The sequence below is a fragment of the Pseudophryne corroboree genome, chromosome 4 (assembly GCF_028390025.1).
Source record: "Pseudophryne corroboree isolate aPseCor3 chromosome 4, aPseCor3.hap2, whole genome shotgun sequence".
NCBI classification, from domain to species: Eukaryota; Metazoa; Chordata; class Amphibia; order Anura; family Myobatrachidae; genus Pseudophryne; species Pseudophryne corroboree.
In genome coordinates, this window is record NC_086447.1 from 147,788,232 (window position 1) to 147,806,173 (window position 17,942).

Genomic DNA, 17,942 nt, shown 5'->3' on the forward strand with positions numbered 1-17,942 from the left:
AGGCCTGCCACAGAATGTGTAAACTGAATTGTATTACAAATCCAGCGAGCAATCGTCTGCTTAGAAGCAGGAGCACCCATCTTGTTGGGTGCATACAGTATAAACAGCGAGTCAGATTTTCTGACTCCAGCCTTCCTGGAAACATATTTTTCAGGGCCCTGACAACGTCAAGTAACTTGGAGTCCTCCAAGTCCCTAGTACCCACAGGTACCACAATAGGTTGGTTCATGTGAAAAACAGAAAACACCTTAAGGAGAAATTGAGGACGAGTCCTCAATTCTGCCCTGTCAGAATGAAAAATTAAGTAAGGGCTTTATATATGATAAAGCCGCCAATTCTGACACACGCCTGGCTGAAGCCAGGGCTAATAGCATCGTCACCTTCCATGTGAGATATTTTAAGTCCACAGTGGTGAGTGGTTCAAACCAATGTGACTTTAGGAAACTCAACACAACATTGAGATCCCAAGGTGCCACTGGGGCACAAAAGGAGGCTGTATATGCAGTACCCCTTTTACAAACATCTGAACGTCAGGCACTAAAGCCAGTTCTTTCTGGAAGAAATTCGACAGGGCCGAAATTTGAACCTTAATGGACCCTAATTTTAGGCCCATAGACAGTCCTGTTTTCAGGAAATGTAGGAAACGACCCAGTTGGAATTCCTCTGTAGGGGCCTTCTTGGCCTCACACCACGCAACATATCTTCGCCAAATGCGGTGAAAATGTTTTGCGGTTACATCCTTCCTGTCTTCGACCAGGGTAGGGATGACTTCATCTGGAATGCCCTTTCAGGATCCGGCGTTCAACCGCCATGCCGTCAAACGCGGCCGCGGTAAGTCTTGGAACAGACAAGGCCCCTGCTGGAGCAGGTCCTTTCTTAAAGGTAGAGGCCACGGGTCTTCCGTGAACATCTCTTGAAGTTTCGGGTACCAAGTCCTTCTTGGCCAATCCGGAACCACGAGTATCATTCTTACTCATCTCCCTCTTATGATTCTCAGTACTTTTTGTATGAGAGGCATAGGAGGGAACACATACTCTGACTGGTACATCCACAGTGTTACCAGAGCGTCCACCGCTATTGCCTGAGTGTCCCTTGACCTGGTGCAATATCTAGTTTTTGTTCAGGCGGGACGCCATCATGTCCACCTTTGGTTTTTCACAACGGTTTACAATCATGTGGAAGACTTCCCGATGAAGTCCCCACTCTCCCGGGTGGAGGTCATGCCTGCTGAGGAAGTCTGCTTCCCAGTTTTCCACTCCCGGAATGAACACTGCTGAGAGTGTTATCACATGATTTTTCGCCCAGCGAAGAATCCTTGCAGTTTCTGCCATTTCCCTCCTGCTTCTTGTGCCGCCCTGTCTGTTTACGTGGGCGACTGCCGTGATGTTGTCCCACTGGATCAATACCGGCTTACCTTGAAGCAGAGGTCTTGCTAAGCTTAGAGCATTGTAAATTGCCCTTAGCTCCAGTATATTTATGTGGAGAGAAGTCTCCAGACTCGATCACACTCTCTGGAAATTTTTTCCTTGTGTGACTGCTCCCCAGCCATACAGGCTGGCATCCGTGGTCACCAGGACCCAGTCCTGAATGCCGAATCTGCGGCCCTTTCATAGATGAGCACTCTGCAGCCACCGCAGAAGAAACACCCTTGTCCTTGGAGACAGGGTTATCCGCTGATGCATCTGAAGATGCGATCCGGACCATTTTTCCAGCAGATCCCACGTAAAGGTTCTTGCGTGAAATCTACCGAATGGGATCGCTTTGTAAGAAACCACCATTTTTCACAGGATCCTTGTGCAATGATGCACTGATACTTTTCCTGGTTTTAGGATGTTCCTGACTAGCTCGGATAACTCCCTGGCTTTCTTCTCCGGGAGAAAACATCCTTTTCTGGACTGTGTCCAGAATCATCCCTAGGAACAGTAGACGTGTCGTCGGAAAAAACTGCGATTTTGGAATATTTAGAATCCACTCGTGCTGTCGTAGAACTACTTAAGATAGTGCTACTCCGACCTCCAACTGTTCTCTGGACCTTGCCCTTATCAGGAAAGCGTCCATATTTCTTTTAAGAAGAATCATCATTTCGGCCATTACCTTGGTAAAGACCCGGGGTGCCGTGGACAATGCAAACGGCAGCGTCTGAACTGATAGTGACAGTTCTGTACCACGAACCTGAGGTACCCTTGGTGAGAAGGGCAAATTTGGACATGTAGGTAAGCGTCCCTGATATCCAGTGACACCATATCGTCCCCTTCTTCCTGGTTCGCTATCACTGCTCTGAGTGACTCCATCTTGATTTGAACGCTTGTATGTAAGTGTTCAAATATTTCAGATCTCACCTAGCCGTCTGGCTTCAGTACCACAATATATTGTTTGGAATAATACCCCTTCCCTTGTTGTAGAAGGGGTACTTTGATTATCACCTGCTGGGAATACAGCCTGTGAATTGTTCCCAATACTGCCTCCCTGTCGGAGGGAGACGTTGGTAAAGCAGACTTCAGGAACTTGTGAGGGGGAGACGTCTCGAATTTCCAATGTACACCTGGGATACTACGTGTAGGATCCAGGAGTCCACTTGTGAGTGAGCCCACTGCGTGCTGAAACTCTTGAGATGACCCCCTACCGCACCTGAGTCCGCTTGTACGGCCCCAGCGTCATGCTGCGGACTTGGCAGAAGCTGTGGAGGGCTTCTGTTCCTGGGAATGGGCTGCCTGCTGCAGTCTTCTTCCCTTTCCTCTACCCCTGGGCAGATATGACTGGCCCTTTTGCCCGCCTGCCCTTATGGGGACGAAAGGACTGAGACTGAAAAGACTGTGTCCTTTTCTGCTGAGATGTGACTTGGGGTAACAAAAGGTGGATTTTTCAGCTGTTGCCATGGCCACCAGGTCCGATGGACCGCCCCTTTATACGGCAATACTTCCATGTGCCGTCTGGAATCTGCATCACCTGACCACTGTCGTCTGGCAGATATGGACATCACATTTACTCTTGATGCCAGAATGCAAATATCCCTCTGCGCATCTCGCATATATAGAAATGCATCCTTAAAATGCTCTATAGTCAATAAAATCTTGTCCCTGTCAAGGGTATCAATATTTTCAGTCAGGAAATCCGACCAAGCCCCCTCAGCACTGCACATCCAGGCTGAGGCGATTGCTGGTCGTAGTATAACACCAGTATATGTGTATATACTTTTAGGATATTTTTCAGCTTCCTATCAGCTGGCTCCTTGAGGGCTGCCGTATCTGGAGACGGTAACGCCACTTGTTTTTATAAGCGTGTGAGCGCCTTATTCACCCTAAGGTGTGTTTCCCAACTCGCCCTAACTTCTGGCGGGAAAGGGTATACCGCCAATAATTTTCTATCGGAGGAAACCCACGTATCATCACACACTTCATTTAATTTATCTGATTCAGGAAAAACTACAAGTAGTTTATTCACACCCTACATAATACCCTTATTTGTGGTACTTGTAGTATCAGAAATATGTAACACCTCCTTCATTGCCCTTAACATGAAACGTGTGGCCCTAAAGGAAAATACGTTTGTTTCTTCACCGTCGACACTGGAGTCAGTGTCCGTGTCTGTGTCTGTGTCGACCGACTGAGGTAAATGGGCGTTTTTACAAGCCCCTGACGGTGTCTGAGACGCCTGGACAGGTACTAATTTGTTTGCCGGCCGTCTCATGTCGTCAACCGACCTTGCAGCGTGTTGACATTATCACGTAATTCCTAAATAAGCCATCCATTCCAGTGTCGACTCCCTAGAGAGTGACATCACCAATACAGGCAATCTGCTCCGCCTCCTCACCAACATCGTCCTCCTACATGTCGACACACACGTACCGACACACAGCACACACACAGGGAATGCTCTGACAGAGGACAGGACCCCACTAGCCCTTTGGGGAGACAGAGGGAGAGTTTGCCAGCACACACCAAAAACGCTATAATTATATAGGGACAACCCCTTATACAAGTGTTTTCCCTTATAGCATTTTTATATATGTAATCATATCGCCAAATAAGTGCCCCCCCCTCTCTGTTTTAACCCTGTTTCTGTAGTGCAGTGCAGGGGAGAGCCTGGGAGCCTTCCTCACAGCAGAGCTGAGCAGGAAAATGGCGCCGTGTGCTGAGGAGAATAGGCCCCGCCCCCTTTTCGGCGGGCTCTTCTCCCGGAGTTTGTGAGATCTGGCAGGGGTTAAATACATCCATATAGCCTCAAGGGCTATATGTGATGTATTTTAGCCATAAAAAGGTATTATACATTGCTGCCCAGGGCGCCCCCCCCAGCGCCCTGCACCCTCAGTGACAGTTGGTGACTGTTGGTGAAGTGTGCTGACAACAATGGCGCACAGCTGCAGTGCTGTGCGCTACCTTATGAAGACTGAAAGTCTTCTGCCGCCTGTTTCTGGACCTCTTCAACTTCGGCATCTGTAAGGGGGGTCGGCGGCACGGCTCCGGGACGAACCCCAGGGTGAGACCTGTGTTCCGACTCCCTCTGGAGCTAATGGTGTCCAGTAGCCTAAGAAGCAAATCCATCCTGCACGCAGGTGAGTTTTCTTCTCTCCCCTAAGTCCCTCGTAGCAGTGAGCCTGTTGCCAGCAGGACTCACTGAAAATAAAAAACCTAACTTAAACTTTTATTCTAAGCAGCTCAGGAGAGCCACCTAGATTGCACCCTTCTCGTCGGGCACAAAAATCTAACTGAGGCTTGGAGGAGGGTCATGGGGGGAGGAGCCAGTGCACACCACCTGATCCTAAAGCTTTTATTGTTGTGCCCTGTCTCCTGCGGAGCCGCTATATCCCCATGGTCCTGACGGAGTCCCCAGCATCCACTAGGACGTCAGAGAAAGGTAATTTTTAGTGTGCTGAAGGGAAATTTAGGGGTGGGGATTTGCACCCCCGCCCCTGTCTGTTGTTTGTCTGTGACCCCTCCCTCTTTCCAGCACCTGATACATAATTATGTCCAGGAATGACCGAGCAACTACCATTGTTTGTCATCTTGGGTAACTAACTACAGATCTTCTGTGGATATAGGCTTGCTCAAATCCTCCTGTCTCTCCATGTAATCCCAGACAGACTCGATTATGTTGAAATCAGTGGGGACCATATCATCGCTTCCAGTACTCCTTGTTCTTCTTTACACTGATGATAGTTCTTAATCACATTGGCAGTATGTTTGGGGTCATTGTCCTGCTGCAGAATAAATTTGGAGCCAATCAGATGCCTCCTTGGTGCTATTGCATGATGGATAAGTACATGCCTGTATTTCTCAGAATCGAAGCACAAAGAAACGGGAAACACTGAGGACCATAGACACAGTGGACGGCCAAGGAAACTTGCATCAGATAAAAGACACATCATGCTTACTTCCCTTTGAAATTGGAAGATGTCCAGCAGTGCCATCAGTTCAGAACTGACAGAAACCAGTGGGACCCAGGTATACCCATCTACTGATTGGATAGAACTGACCAGAAGTGGTCATTATGGAAGAATTGAGGCAAAAAAGTCATACTTTTGACTTGGAAACAAAGCCAAGCGACTCAACTATACATGACTATATAGGAACTGGGGTGCAAAAAAATGCTCTCGGCGAATGAGTCAACATTTGAAATACTTGGCTGTAACAGAAGGCAGTTTGTTTGCTGGAGGGCTGGAGAGTGTTTGCAAGCAACAGTACAGCATTGTGGAGATTCCTTGCAAGTTTGGGGCTACAAGATATGTGTGTAAAACTAACTTCCGTTTGGCTCTGCATCAGACCTTTAGTCGGTAATCTCTACTTAATTATTAAACATTCTCTGTAAAGCACTACATTATATGTATATAAAAACAGGTCAATGATTTTAATATAACAATATAAAAAATATTATATTTTAATCCATATGTGTTCAATAAAAAAACCTAGAAGACATATAAACAATCTTGCCCTTCAAAAATGGATGACGCAGTATTTTGAATAGTAGAACTGTGTATTTTATTTTTTGCCCTAACATCATGGTTACATTACACACTGTTATTACTATAGGGGAATATTTTCCTGATTAGCTTCACTTTCAATAAAATATTAAAGTATAGTTGACTTCCTCTAACATCGCCTTAAGCGCTGTCCTGCTTTGAAGACACAAAATGTGTTGTATCTGAAATAATACTAATGAGAAATTAACTCTGCTTTCGACTTTTAAAGTTATATCAGAGGTATCTGTTGTATTTCATTAAAATCCTCAGCATATGCCATTCGGTGAATTGAGGCAATTAATTCAAATCTCTGATTTATTCATGTTGAATGTTGGCTTCCTTAGGGAAAGTGGTTCCATTTGACGTAATGAGACTAACTGTTTCCAAACATTGATATGTTCCAGTGCTTTGATTAGTATAGTGAGCAGCACTTTGTACCAAGGTTGAGGACATTTGTAAGAACAACTTCCTGTGCTCTTGAAAGCTTATGAAGTAACTCAATGAAAGAATTGTGAAGGAAAAGAGTGATTCCTTTAAATGATATGACAAAAAGTAGATAAAAGAAAAGTACAAAAAGTACTTCCAAAGATTCATAATGCTTTTAGGAATAATACATTTTTATCATTTTTCCATTTCAAGTTGCTCTGGATTTTGAAAATGTTTTCTTCTTAAGAACTCTTGCACTATAAACCAATACTTGCCATGCAATCTAAATAGGTAGCAGTACCACAAACAGGACACATGACTTTCTTTCTTTCTTTCTTTCTTTCTCTGAATAATATAAATGCTGCTTCTTCAAGAGACACCTTCCTGTGAGATCATTATTTCTACAATAAATGACATCTTTGTGAATACTTGGAGTCATTTTCACAACTACCCTGGCTCAAGTCCCACCCTCCTGACCCATTAAAAACTGCTCTACAATCAGCAGAAATCCCATACCAGTGGGGTTTTCCAACTAAACTTTTGGTGTCTTGGAACTCTGCAAGGAATCTCCCTCTAGAAGCCAGAACCTCCCTATTGGAATATCCCTGCACCAACATTCCCTTCTACCACACCTGCTCCAGTTTCCTTGACCAGGACTGTTGTAATGTGTGTTTCTTAGCCTGATACCCCTAATGCTGAGGTTGCTGACATTCTATGGTCACTACAGTATCTTTATATTTGGTATACAATATTACCTGCTAATGCTGGGTACACACAGACTAGACGATAAAGTGAACAATGTGGCCGATACCGACACATCGTTCATGATATTGCCTAGTGTGTATGCACTATGTCTCTGATGATGCATGCTCCCATACGTCATCAGTGAGATCGCCCTTCAGCCGTGCATGCATGCCCGATGGGCGATATCACCAGCGAGGACCATGCTGTGAAATGGAGCATGGCCTCGCCCCCGCCTTTGTTTACTGTTGGCTGCATCAGCAAGTGTGTATGCAATTGCCAATGCCTGCCCCGCCACCGGGACCCACCGCTGATGACATCACTGGGTACACATGTTGTCTAATGTGTATCCAGCTTTTGCACTAAATACAGCATGCCTTTTAAGCCAGGTACACACTACACAAAGTGTGTACTAAGCGATGTCCTCAGCAGCTAGTCAGGCTTGGGAAATGCATACACACTTGCTGATGCCACCAGCGATGAGCGACGGTGGGGTAGGGAGCAGGGGTCCTTGTTGCATTCGGCAGCATTGCCCTCACTGGTGATAATGCCTGTCGGTCATGCATGCACGGCTGACAGGGGATGTCACTGATGACAAATGGGAGCACACATCGTCAGCGACATAGTGCAGACACACTAGCCGATATCGTGAGCGATGTGTCGGTATCAGCCACATCTTTCACCTTCAGCATTACACCTTCCACATGATGGTGTTACACTTCCTGTTTCAAATGTGTAACCCTGTTTCTGCCACAGGGTACACTATTGAATAGGTCAGAGATGTGTAAGTGACCCTATCTATGAGTGCCTCCACCCAAGCTAGAGCAAATATAGTGGGTTCGCTTGGGAAAACCCTATGTTAGGAAAATGTACTAGTTAAATACTATAAATGGATTGTTACCGACTTTCCCAATGACATACCTTTGTTTCACTTACAGGTCTGAACGGACCTCTCGTCATCCCAAAGAACTCTTGTCACGGTAAGTAAATATTATTTATTAACTATAGGATTCAAATTCACATCTACGCTATGTATTAGACTTAACTGCGTTTGTCGGTCATATCCAGGCCCCACATCCCCGATATACCCCTATTACCAGCCTATACAGAATATGTTGCGTGCAATACAAAAATGTTACCTTAGTACCAAAAAAACTTGCATAACCTTGGCATATACCGGTATAACCACTAATAAATACCCGGGTAATAAACGAGACGGTTCTATCTGGGAATAGTTCCTTTCAACCACAAAATGTCATTCTCCACTTCCAGGTCGATCAATACATCCAATACAGTACAATACCCTCTAATAATGGCGTCGATCCTTTTCATTGTACAAGATAGATATCGTCTCTAATTGCCGCTGAAGAGTACCATGCTAGGTCCACTTAATCCAGGAGATCACTTCGTGTGCAATTTATTGGTCAGCTGTAGTTAAATGATAATGGAAGGCCTATTGAGTTCATAGCCTTATTCACAGTGATACCTCAGGGGCTCCAAAAGGTATTGAGCTTAGAGATGAGCGGGTTCGGTTTCTCTGAATCCGAACCAACTTCATGTTTTTTTTCACGGGTCCGAGCGACTCGGATCTTCCCGCCTTGCTCGGTTAACCCGAGCGCGCCCGAACGTCATCATGACGCTGTCGGATTCTCGCGAGGCTCGGATTCTATCGCGAGACTCGGATTCTATATAAGGAGCCGCGCGTCGCCGCCATTTTCACACGTGCATTGAGATTGATAGGGAGAGGACGTGGCTGGCGTCCTCTCCGTTTAGAATAGATTAGAGAGACACTTGATTTACTAATTTTGGGGAGCATTAGGAGTACTCAGTACAGTGCAGAGTTTTGCTGATAGTGACCACCAGTTTTATTTATAATCCGTTCTCTGCCTGAAAAAAGCGATACACAGCACACAGTGACTCAGTCACATACCATATCTGTGTGCACTGCTCAGGCCAGTGTGCTGCATCATCTATTATCTATATATAATATTATATATATCTGATTATCTGTCTGACTGCTCAGCTCACACAGCTTATAATTGTGGGGGAGACTGGGGAGCACTACTGCAGTGCCAGTTATAGGTTATAGCAGGAGCCAGGAGTACATAATATATTATATAGTGAGTGACCACCAGACACACAGTGCAGTTTATTTAATATATCCGTTCTCTGCCTGAAAAAAGCGATACACACAGTGACTCAGTCAGTCACATACCATATCTGTGTGCACTGCTCAGGCTCAGGCCAGTGTGCTGCATCATCTATATATATATATTATATATCTGTCTGACTGCTCAGCTCACACAGCTTATAATTGTGGGGGAGACTGGGGAGCACTACTGCAGTGCCAGTTATAGGTTATAGCAGGAGCCAGGAGTACATAATATTATATTAAAACAGTGCACACTTTTGCTGCAGGAGTGCCACTGCCAGTGTGACTAGTGACCAGTGACCTGACCACCAGTATATATAATATTAGTAGTATACTATCTCTTTATCAACCAGTCTATATTAGCAGCAGACACAGTACAGTGCGGTAGTTCACGGCTGTGGCTACCTCTGTGTCGGCACTCGGCAGCCCGTCCATAATTGTATATACCACCTAACCGTGGTTTTTTTTTTCTTTCTTTATACATACATACTAGTTACGAGTATACTATCTCTTTATCAACCAGTCTATATATTAGCAGCAGACACAGTACAGTGCGGTAGTTCACGGCTGTGGCTACCTCTGTGTCGGCACTCGGCAGCCCGTCCATAATTGTATATACCACCTAACCGTGGTTTTTTTTTCCTTTCTTTATACATACATACTAGTTACGAGTATACTATCTCTTTATCAACCAGTCTATATATTAGCAGCAGACACAGTACAGTGCGGTAGTTCACGGCTGTGGCTACCTCTGTGTCGGCACTCGGCAGCCCGTCCATAATTGTATATACCACCTAACCGTGGTTTTTTTTTCTTTCTTTATACATACATACTAGTTACGAGTATACTATCTCTTTATCAACCAGTCTATATATTAGCAGCAGACACAGTACAGTGCGGTAGTTCACGGCTGTGGCTACCTCTGTGTCGGCACTCGGCAGCCCGTCCATAATTGTATATACCACCTAACCGTGGTTTATTTTTCTTTCTTTATACATACATACATACATACATACTAGTTACGAGTATACTATCTCTTTATCAACCAGTCTATATATTAGCAGCAGACACAGTACAGTGCGGTAGTTCACGGCTGTGGCTACCTCTGTGTCGGCACTCGGCAGCCCGTCCATAATTGTATATACCACCTAACCGTGGTTTTTTTTTCTTTCTTTATACATACATACTAGTTACGAGTATACTATCTCTTTATCAACCAGTCTATATATTAGCAGCAGACACAGTACAGTACGGTAGTTCACGGCTGTGGCTACCTCTGTGTCGGCACTCGGCAGCCCGTCCATAATTGTATATACCACCTAACCGTGGTTTTTTTTTCTTTCTTTATACATACATACTAGTTACGAGTATACTATCTCTTTATCAACCAGTCTATATATTAGCAGCAGACACAGTACAGTGCGGTAGTTCACGGCTGTGGCTACCTCTGTGTCGGCACTCGGCAGCCCGTCCATAATTGTATATACCACCTAACCGTGGTTTTTTTTTCTTTCTTTATACATACATACTAGTTACGAGTATACTATCTCTTTATCAACCAGTCTATATATTAGCAGCAGACACAGTACAGTGCGGTAGTTCACGGCTGTGGCTACCTCTGTGTCGGCACTCGGCAGCCCGTCCATAATTGTATATACCACCTAACCGTGGTTTTTTTTTTCTTTCTTTATACATACATACTAGTTACGAGTATACTATCTCTTTATCAACCAGTCTATATATTAGCAGCAGACACAGTACAGTGCGGTAGTTCACGGCTGTGGCTACCTCTGTGTCGGCACTCGGCAGCCCGTCCATAATTGTATACTAGTATCCAATCCATCCATCTCCATTGTTTACCTGAGGTGCCTTTTAGTTGTGCCTATTAAAATACGGAGAACAAAAATGTTGAGGTTCCAAAATTAGGGAAAGATCAAGATCCACTTCCACCTCGTGCTGAAGCTGCTGCCACTAGTCATGGCCGAGACGATGAAATGCCAGCAACGTCGTCTGCCAAGGCCGATGCCCAATGGCATAGTACAGAGCATGTCAAAACCAAAACACCAAATATCAGTAAAAAAAGGACTCCAAAACCTAAAATAAAATTGTCGGAGGAGAAGCGTAAACTTGCCAATATGCCATTTACCACACGGAGTGGCAAGGAACGGCTGAGGCCCTGGCCTATGTTCATGGCTAGTGGTTCAGCTTCACATGAGGATGGAAGCACTCAGCCTCTCGCTAGAAAACTGAAAAGACTCAAGCTGGCAAAAGCACCGCAAAGAACTGTGCGTTCTTTGAAATCCCAAATCCACAAGGAGAGTCCAATTGTGTCGGTTGCGATGCCTGACCTTCCCAACACTGGACGTGAAGAGCATGCGCCTTCCACCATTTGCACGCCCCCTGCAAGTGCTGGAAGGAGCACCCGCAGTCCAGTTCCTGATAGTCAGATTGAAGATGTCAGTGTTGAAGTACACCAGGATGAGGAGGATATGGGTGTTGCTGGCGCTGGGGAGGAAATTGACCAGGAGGATTCTGATGGTGAGGTGGTTTGTTTAAGTCAGGCACCCGGGGAGACACCTGTTGTCCGTGGGAGGAATATGGCCGTTGACATGCCAGGTGAAAATACCAAAAAAATCAGCTCTTCGGTGTGGAGGTATTTCACCAGAAATGCGGACAACAGGTGTCAAGCCGTGTGTTCCCTTTGTCAAGCTGTAATAAGTAGGGGTAAGGACGTTAACCACCTCGGAACATCCTCCCTTATACGTCACCTGCAGCGCATTCATAATAAGTCAGTGACAAGTTCAAAAACTTTGGGTGACAGCGGAAGCAGTCCACTGACCAGTAAATCCCTTCCTCTTGTAACCAAGCTCACGCAAACCACCCCACCAACTCCCTCAGTGTCAATTTCCTCCTTCCCCAGGAATGCCAATAGTCCTGCAGGCCATGTCACTGGCAATTCTGACGAGTCCTCTCCTGCCTGGGATTCCTCCGATGCATCCTTGCGTGTAACGCCTACTGCTGCTGGCGCTGCTGTTGTTGCCGCTGGGAGTCGATGGTCATCCCAGAGGGGAAGTCGTAAGCCCACTTGTACTACTTCCAGTAAGCAATTGACTGTTCAACAGTCCTTTGCGAGGAAGATGAAATATCACAGCAGTCATCCTACTGCAAAGCGGATAACTGAGTCCTTGACAACTATGTTGGTGTTAGACGTGCGTCCGGTATCCGCCGTTAGTTCACAGGGAACTAGACAATTTATTGAGGCAGTGTGCCCCCGTTACCAAATACCATCTAGGTTCCACTTCTCTAGGCAGGCGATACCGAGAATGTACACGGACGTCAGAAAAAGACTCACCAGTGTCCTAAAAAATGCAGTTGTACCCAATGTCCACTTAACCACGGACATGTGGACAAGTGGAGCAGGGCAGGGTCAGGACTATATGACTGTGACAGCCCACTGGGTAGATGTATGGACTCCCGCCGCAAGAACAGCAGCGGCGGCACCAGTAGCAGCATCTCGCAAACGCCAACTCTTTCCTAGGCAGGCTACGCTTTGTATCACCGCTTTCCAGAATACGCACACAGCTGAAAACCTCTTACGGCAACTGAGGAAGATCATCGCGGAATGGCTTACCCCAATTGGACTCTCCTGTGGATTTGTGGCATCGGACAACGCCAGCAATATTGTGTGTGCATTAAATATGGGCAAATTCCAGCACGTCCCATGTTTTGCACATACCTTGAATTTGGTGGTGCAGAATTTTTTAAAAAACGACAGGGGCGTGCAAGAGATGCTGTCGGTGGCCAGAAAAATTGCGGGACACTTTCGGCGTACAGGCACCACGTACAGAAGACTGGAGCACCACCAAAAACTACTGAACCTGCCCTGCCATCATCTGAAGCAAGAAGTGGTAACGAGGTGGAATTCAACCCTCTATATGCTTCAGAGGTTGGAGGAGCAGCAAAAGGCCATTCAAGCCTATACAATTGAGCACGATATAGTAGGTGGAATGCACCTGTCTCAAGTGCAGTGGAGAATGATTTCAACGTTGTGCAAGGTTCTGATGCCCTTTGAACTTGCCACACGTGAAGTCAGTTCAGACACTGCCAGCCTGAGTCAGGTCATTCCCCTCATCAGGCTTTTGCAGAAGAAGCTGGAGGCATTGAAGGAGGAGCTAAAAGGGAGCGATTCCGCTAGGCATGTGGGACTTGTGGATGCAGCCCTTAATTCGCTTAACAAGGATTCACGGGTGGTCAATCTGTTGAAATCAGAGCACTACATTTTGGCCACCGTGCTCGATCCTAGATTTAAAGCCTACCTTGGATCTCTCTTTCCGGCAGACACAGGTCTGCTGGGGTTGAAAGACCTGCTGGTGACAAAATTGTCAAGTCAAGCGGAACGCGACCTGTCAACATCTCCTCCTTCACATTCTCCCGCAACTGGGGGTGCGAGGAAAAGGCTCAGAATTCCGAGCCCACCCGCTGGCGGTGATGCAGGGCAGTCTGGAGCGACTGCTGATGCTGACATCTGGTCCGGACTGAAGGACCTGACAACGATTACGGACATGTCGTCTACTGTCACTGCATATGATTCTCTCAACATTGATAGAATGGTGGAGGATTATATGAGTGACCGCATCCAAGTAGGCACGTCACACAGTCCGTACTTATACTGGCAGGAAAAAGAGGCAATTTGGAGGCCCTTGCACAAACTGGCTTTATTCTACCTAAGTTGCCCTCCCACAAGTGTGTACTCCGAAAGAGTGTTTAGTGCCGCCGCTCACCTTGTCAGCAATCGGCGTACGAGGTTACATCCAGAAAATGTGGAGAAGATGATGTTCATTAAAATGAATTATAATCAATTCCTCCGCGGAGACATTGACCAGCAGCAATTGCCTCCACAAAGTACACAGGGAGCTGAGATGGTGGATTCCAGTGGGGACGAATTGATAATCTGTGAGGAGGGGGATGTACACGGTGATATATCGGAGGGTGAAGATGAGGTGGACATCTTGCCTCTGTAGAGCCAGTTTGTGCAAATAGAGATTAATTGCTTCTTTTTTGGGGGGGGTCCAAACCAACCCGTCATATCAGTCACAGTCGTGTGGCAGACCCTGTCACTGAAATGATGGGTTGGTTAAAGTGTGCATGTCCTGTTTTGTTTATACAACATAAGGGTGGGTGGGAGGGCCCAAGGACAATTCCATCTTGCACCTCTTTTTTCTTTTCTTTTTCTTTGCATCATGTGCTGATTGGGGAGGGTTTTTTGGAAGGGACATCCTGCGTGACACTGCAGTGCCACTCCTAGATGGGCCCGGTGTTTGTGTCGGCCACTAGGGTCGCTAATCTTACTCACACAGCTACCTCATTGCGCCTCTTTTTTTCTTTGCGTCATGTGCTGTTTGGGGAGGGTTTTTTGGAAGGGCCATCCTGCGTGACACTGCAGTGCCACTCCTAGATGGGCCCGGTGTTTGTGTCGGCCACTAGGGTCGCTAATCTTACTCACACAGCTACCTCATTGCGCCTCTTTTTTTCTTTGCGTCATGTGCTGTTTGGGGAGGGTTTTTTGGAAGGGACATCCTGCGTGACACTGCAGTGCCACTCCTAGATGGGCCCGGTGTTTGTGTCGGCCACTAGGGTCGCTAATCTTACTCACACAGCTACCTCATTGCGCCTCTTTTTTTCTTTGCGTCATGTGCTGTTTGGGGAGGGTTTTTTGGAAGGGACATCCTGCGTGACACTGCAGTGCCACTCCTAGATGGGCCCGGTGTTTGTGTCGGCCACTAGGGTCGCTTATCTTACTCACACAGCGACCTCGGTGCAAATTTTAGGACTAAAAATAATATTGTGAGGTGTGAGGTATTCAGAATAGACTGAAAATGAGTGTAAATTATGGTTTTTGAGGTTAATAATACTTTGGGATCAAAATGACCCCCAAATTCTATGATTTAAGCTGTTTTTTAGTGTTTTTTGAAAAAAACACCCGAATCCAAAACACACCCGAATCCGACAAAAAAAATTCGGTGAGGTTTTGCCAAAACGCGTTCGAACCCAAAACACGGCCGCGGAACCGAACCCAAAACCAAAACACAAAACCCGAAAAATTTCAGGCGCTCATCTCTAATTGAGCTGTCCGGATATTGGACCTTCTAAGTGTACATCAGATATAATAAGTTTTATTCACACTTCTACTGGGAGATACACCTTTTGTTTCAGTCCTACATCCGCTTAGATCATACAGCAACAACACATATCTATTCATGTATTACAGTACATATCAGTTTATATAGTAAGCGGGGTGTCTAGTAAAGAATTACTAGTTAACAGGTCCAGTTTCTGCCTATGTTTGCAGAGTCTCTAGGCAGGTCTTCCAGCACTTCAAATATAATGCAAACAATTTAGGTTTATACCACCTGGCAGCGCTTACGTGTCAGGGACTATATGCAGCTGTATGCATGTAACACCTGAGCTTTTGACAGTCTTTAGGGAGTACGGGGTATCTATACCACAATCCAGCTGTCTGCATGAACTCCCCCAGCAATTTGTATGTATTAGAGATATGGGCCGGACTTTAGTGCTTGTAGGGACGGCCCCCCAAATGGTACCTATCCACTGTGACTAAACTCCTCTTGTCCCTTCTCAGGACTCAGTTGCTCCCGGTCCGTCCTCTCACCCCTTCTGCATAATCAGTGTAAATCACGCGTATTCAACCTGGATACTGTCTTTGTTACAGGGCTGTAGGCAACTTAAGATTTAATGAGCAGGGCGGCTATTAGTGTCATCAGTATATGGAAATCATACTTCATTAGCCTTCAGCAGCACAGCGCCACCGCCCCGCACCTGTGTCTCCTGCTGCATTACCTTTCACTGACTCTTCACAGCTGGCGCTCCTAACACAAAGGGACTCAAGGCACAGTCACCTCTCACTATGCTGTTATACCCCTGCCCCTTCTGTCAGCGCTGCTCCGTCCAGCCGCCGGCGCTGTCTCCTTTCCTTCTATCAGCAGTCAGTCTCCACTCCGGTCCCGCCTGTCAGCGCTGCTCTGTATCTCCTCTCCGCTCTCTCCCCGTTCCGTCCGCTCCCCCAACTACTGCGCCACCAACCACGGTCTCGCTCGCCACAGCGCCGTTGTCTCCGGCTCCCCTCTTCCTCTCTTCCCCATCAGCATGCTCCCGCTCGTGAGATATCTAGCTACAAGGGCACTCTCGCGCTGGCCGGACTCTCTATTAGGATAGCGCTCCCGTAAATCACTTACATCTAAATTTGTTTACATTTATATTAGATACATATATATTGTATATAAATAACTATTAACTATTCTTATCCATCAGAATTGCTACTTATCACTATACATCGCATCGCTTCGATGCGATGTATAGCCGTGATAAGTAGCAATTCATGTATACTTACCCTTCCGACGATGCGCTGCGGTGTCTGGGGCTCCAGCGGTGAGGTCTTCTCCGGCGGTCCCTCTCTGCGATGCGCGGAGTCCAGCGACGGTCCCTTTGCGCATGCGCAGCTTGATGACCTCCCGGCAGGCCGCAGTGGTTGCTGGGAGGTCGGGGGGCGGAGCCAGCACGAGGTGCCGAGCAGCGATCAGGGAAGCATTGAGCTTCCCTGACGTCTCCGCACCGCAGTTCAGGTTACGCCGTCCTCAGATGGCGAACCTGAACTCCATGGAGAAGCGGAAAGCAGAGCTTTCCGCACCTTCATGAATCGCACTCACCATACAAAGGTATGGTGATGCGATTCAGGCACAGAGCGGGGGTACCGCTGGAGAAGTCAGAGACTTCTCCACGGTAACCGGCTCTGTGAATTGTGGTAAGCAGAGAAAAGCCCTGTTTACCGCAAAACAGGGCTTTTCTCTGCTACATGAATAGACCCCTTAATGCGATCCTTTTTTTTTTTTTTTCAATTAGGTACATTTTGTTCCCTGTGGCAAAAACTGTAGCTCCTTAGTGGAAGATATATGTTTCTCTATCGTCCTAGTGGATGCTGGGGTTCCTGAAAGGACCATGGGGATAGCGGCTCCGCAGGAGACAGGGCACAAAAAGTAAAGCTTTAGGATCAGGTGGTGTGCACTGGCTCCTCCCCCTATGACCCTCCTCCAAGCCAGTTAGATTTTTGTGCCCGGCCGAGAAGGGTGCAATCTAGGTGGCTCTCCTAAAGAGCTGCTTAGGAAAGTTTAGCTTAGGTTTTTTATTTTACAGTGAGTCCTGCTGGCAACAGGATCACTGCAACGAGGGACTTAGGGGAGAAGAAGTGAACTCACCTGCGTGCAGGATGGATTGGCTTCTTGGCTACTGGACATCAGCTCCAGAGGGACGATCACAGGTACAGCCTGGATGGTCACCGGAGCCTTGCCGCCGGCCCCCTTGCAGATGCTGAAGTAAGAAGAGGTCCAGAATCGGCGGCAGAAGACTCCTCAGTCTTCTAAAGGTAGCGCACAGCACTGCAGCTGTGCGCCATTTTCCTCTCAGCACACTTCACACGGCAGTCACTGAGGGTGCAGGGCGCTGGGAGGGGGGCGCCCTGGGAGGCAAATGAATACCTATTTTGGCTAAAAATACCTCACATATAGCCTCCGGAGGCTATATGGAGATATTTAACCCCTGCCAGAATCCGTTAAGAGCGGGAGACGAGGCCGCCGAAAAAGGGGCGGGGCCTAT

The 17,942-nt window shown here is 46.8% G+C and overlaps 1 protein-coding gene across 2 annotated transcripts in view; it reads right to left on the reverse strand.

Moving 5' to 3' along the window:
• TPO (thyroid peroxidase) overlaps positions 1–16,413 on the reverse strand; it is a 255,440-nt gene extending 239,027 nt beyond the window's left edge. The window contains exon 1 of one of the 2 annotated variants that reach the window (XM_063915496.1): positions 16,134–16,413. The gene's annotated coding sequence lies outside the window, so the exon portion shown is untranslated. Of the gene's footprint in view, positions 1–15,991 lie in introns of both variants that reach the window. The other variant, XM_063915493.1, reaches the window with a different exon arrangement.
• Between the last annotated feature and the right edge of the window lie 1,529 nt (positions 16,414–17,942).